General features: G+C 32.5%; 1 long non-coding RNA gene across 1 annotated transcript in view; it reads left to right on the forward strand.

The window, feature by feature from the left end:
- The first annotated feature begins 482 nt into the window (after positions 1–482).
- The window catches only part of LOC149749953 (uncharacterized), a 32,770-nt gene continuing 28,679 nt past the window's right edge, over positions 483–4,573 (forward strand). Inside the window, exons 1-2 of the long non-coding RNA XR_016391920.1 lie at positions 483–720; positions 1,574–1,712. This is a non-coding gene — a long non-coding RNA (uncharacterized LOC149749953). The remainder of the gene's footprint in view (positions 721–1,573; positions 1,713–4,573) is intronic.

Genomic DNA, 4,573 nt, shown 5'->3' on the forward strand with positions numbered 1-4,573 from the left:
ATTTTTAAAAGTTTCTAAAACTGAAGTTTCTAAAAGTTAACCATCCTGCTCTTACAGTCTGATCTCATATCACAGAATGCTTTCTGAAAATCTATAAAAATAATTTTTATATTACTTTAATGATATTTTTATTAAAACAATTTTTCATTGATATGATTAATCCCTAATAATGGATAATATACAGAATGTATCTGTAAAAAGGAATGAAGGAATTACTAGAAAGCTGAAGGGATAGATTTTGTAATCCATTCTTGCTCTGCAATCACAGGTCACTGTCTAAATTAAGACCTGAACTTTACATTCTTATTCTATTATTTTCTCAGCCAATTCTTAATATGTTTCCCACACCTATGATCTATGAAAAATGTAACAAAAAACCATTGCGGGTCCCACGTAACAGCACTGTTATGGACTGAAAGTTTGTCTTCTCCAAAATTCACATGTCAAAGCACTAACCATAATGTGATGGTATTTGGAGATAAGGCTTTGCGAAAGTAATTAGGTTAAGATGAGGTCATGAGGGTGGGGCCTCATGATAGGATTAATGCCTGGAAAAGAAGAGGCACAAGAAGCGTTTATTTCTCCTTGTCTCTGCCCTAACACAAGGAAGAGGTTGTGTGAGCACACAGAAGGCAGCTGCCTATAATCCAAGAGAAGAGACCTCAGAATGAAACCTACATTGCTGGCACCTTGATCTTGGACTTCCCAGACTCTAGAACTGTAAGAAATAAATTTTTGTTGTTTAAGCCACCCAGTCTAAAATATTTTTTGTTACAGCAGCTCAAGCTGACTAAGGCAAGCCCCAATTTATGCTTCAGTTGGTTTTCTTTGGTTGTTAGCAACAGAAACTTACCCTGACTAACTTAAGCAAGACACAGGGATATTGCTTAATAGACTAATTCCCATCAGAAAAAAATCAATTAGCCTGCCTGAGAGTTGGTAAAATTTAATCCAGGACTTTGGTATCAATTTTTATAACTAACATGAGTCAAAATTATATTTTTCTTTGCTATTTGCTATTTGTGATCTCTTGAATCAATTTTTATAATTGGCATTTCCCTAGAAAATTATTAATTTTATCCAGGTTTTCAAATTCACTAATACAAATTACTTTTTTATAATAATTATATTTTTTTACACTTTTATTAAAATATAATTGACATAAGACATTGTATTAAAGTGTATTACATAATGATTTGCTGTATGTGTATACTGTGAAATGCTAACCACAATAAGTTTAGTTAGCATCTGTCACCACATACAGTTAGGTTTTTTTCTTGTGATGAGAACTTTTAAGATCTACTCTCTTAGCACCTTTCAAATATGCAATACAGTGTTATTAACTATACTCACCATGCTGTACATTATATCCTCAGAACTTACTTATAACTGGAAGTTTGTGCCTTTTGACCACTTTTACCTATTTCCCCTACCTCCCACCCCAGCCTCTGGCAACCATCAAACTGTTCTCTGTATCTATAAGTTCATTTTTGTTTTGTTTTATTTTGTTTTTAGATTCCACATATAAGTGAGATCATACAGTATTTGTCTTTCTCTGACTTATTTCACCTAGGTCACAAACAACCAGAGGAGAAAAAAAAAAAAAAAGAAGATATACAATGGCCAGTAAGCACCTAAAAAGATGCCCAACATTATTAGTTATTAAGGAAATCCAAATCAAAACCATAAGATACCTCTTCATAAAAACTAGGGTAGGTATAAAAAATATATGGACAATAACAAATCTTGGTGAAAATGTGGAGATACTGGGACCCTAAACATTGCTGGTAGCAGTGTAAAATGATGCAGCAATTATAGAAAACAGTTTGGCTGTACCTGAAAAAGTAAACATAGAGTTAATTTATGATCCACAATCTCACTCTTTGGTATATACAAAAGAGAGCTGAAATCATATGTTCACATAAAAACTTGTCCATGAATGTTCATAGCAGTTCTACTCAGAAAAGCCAAAAAGTGGAAACAATCCTGATGTCCATCAATTGAGGAATAGATTTTAAAAATGTGGTATATCCATTCAATGGAATATAATTCAAAAATGAAAAGTAATGAAGTACTTATACATGCTACATGATGGATAATCTTGAAAACATTATTCTACATGAAAGAAGTCAGACATAAAAAAGTCACATATTGTATGATTCCATTTCTATTAAGTATCCAGGTCAAATCTCCAGAGACTGAAAGTAGATAAGTGACTGCCAGGGGATTTGAGGAGCTGGGAATTGGGAATGACTGCTAAAAAGCATAAAATTTCTTTTGAGGGGGTGGTGATAGAAATATTCTGGAATTAGTGAACGATGATGAATGCATAGTAGTTGAATATACTAAAGACCTTTGAATTTTACGATTTAAAATAGTAAATTTTATGGTATATGAATTATATCTCAAAAACATTTAAAAATGCATAGTTCATGAATTATCACAAAGATCATACTTGTGTTACAGCACCTAAGTCAAAAAGAGTAGGGCATTGCCAATATTGCATATCTCCTTTCATGTTTTCTTTCACGGTTTTACCTTCTGGACTTTCACACCTAAATACTGTTCCTAATATGTATGATATTTTTGCATCTACCCTATTTTACTCAACATTATGCTTGTGTGATTCATCACTGTTGTTGCAAATACCTATAGTTTGTTCACTTTCATTGTTATATATTTTTCTAGCTTATTAATAGGCTACACTTTATTTAATATATGTATATACAATGGACAGATATTTGGAATTTTCCCTATTACAAATAATGCAAGAATCATCATTTCTTAATGCACATATGTATGCAATTTTGTTGATTGCACATTTTATTGGATGCATATATTTATTGGATTCACATATGTATGCAATTCCTGAAGAGGGTGAATTGCTGGGTTATGGGGTATGCATATGCTCAGCCTTAGTAGATAATTACAAACAAATTTACACCATCCCCAGCAAGTATGAAGGGTTCAGTTGCTTCATTTCCTTGTCATTGTATACTTTGTATAGGCAGCATCCTTGGTATTTGCTCACTGTCTTAGTTAACTCAGGCTGTCATAACGAAATACCATAGACTGGGTGGCTTAAACGATAAAGATTTATTTCTTACATTTCTGAAAGCTGAGTAGTCCAAGATCAAGGTGCCAGCAAGGCAGGTTTCATTCTGAGGCCTCGTCTCTTAGCTTGTAGGCAGCCACCATTTTACTTCGTGCTCACATGATCTCTTCTTTGTATGCTTAAGGGAGGAGAGACAGCCGGCAAGCTCTCAGGTTTCTTGTCTTAAAAAGTCACTAATCCCATCATGAGGGCCCCACACTCATGACCTCATACTAAATTGCAGGAGAGGGGCACAGATATTCAGTCCGCAACAGCAACATTTGGTATTGTCAGTCTTTTAAAATTTCAGTCATTCTATCTTGCATATAGCAATATATATTAGCCTAACATCTAGTGTTACCTACTGGCACATTTAGTTTGGATTTGCCTGATGACTTTTAAGGTTAAGGATTTATTCATATGTTTATTGACTCATCTTCTTTTGTAGATTTCCTATTCAAGTGGCTTGTCAATTTTTCTTTTTCTTTTCTTTTTTGATTTATAATGTTTTAAAACATATTAGACATATAAGTTCTTTTTTGGGCTTATAGGTTGCAAATAACTTCTCACACGTTGTGTTTCATTCTTCACTGTCTCAATTTTGTTGAGCAGAAGTTTCTAAATATAATGTCATCCAATTTATTGATTGTTAATTATGGTTAATTTTTTGGTTAAGAAGTCCTTCCCTTCTTGGAGATAATAATCACATTTTTCTATATTCTAGGTCAGTCTGGGAGGTTAATTGTTGTGCCTTTTACCTTTACATATACAGTAAAATCCACCTAGAGATGATTTTCATGTAAAGTTTATAGTGGGAGTCAGATTGCCCTTATTTTTCTAAATTGAAACAGAAGTTTGAGCTTATCATTGAAAATGTCCTCCTTTTTGCACTGTTCCACAATGCCACATGGGTAAGTCAGGTACCCATGTATATAGTATTTGTTTCTGGGATCTCTATTCTGTGTCATTGGTCAATTTGGTTATCTTTATGCCAACACCACAATGCACTAATTATTCTAACTTTGTATATGATATACAGTAAAGAACTCCTCAGACCATATTCTTTCAGAGTTTCCTGGCTAAATTTGGCCCACTGTGTTTCCATATAAATTTGAGCCAGCTTCTCAGGTCTTAACCATCTGACAGGAATTTGATGGGGATTTTATTGACTTTACAGATTAATTTGGAAAAATCAAATATTGTATCTATTTATAGGCCTATTTTAATATCTCAATATTTTAGGCCATATATGTCTTTTGTAAGATTTATTATTCCAATGTATTTATTTTAAATTTATTACGATAGTTTCATTTAAAATAATTTGTTTTATGTTTCTTCAAGATATATATTCAATTGAGCATTATATATTATTCTTGTATCTAACAAACTTGTTATACTATCTATAATGACAATGTATTTTTTCTTTTCCAATACTTATATATATATTTTTTCTTTTTTTATGTCTTATTTTCTCACTAG

The sequence above is a fragment of the Delphinapterus leucas genome, chromosome 2, assembly GCF_059928025.1.
Source record: "Delphinapterus leucas isolate spDelLeu-1000000601 "Yukka" chromosome 2, BTC_Dleu_Yukka2, whole genome shotgun sequence".
Taxonomy (NCBI): Eukaryota; Metazoa; Chordata; class Mammalia; order Artiodactyla; family Monodontidae; genus Delphinapterus; species Delphinapterus leucas.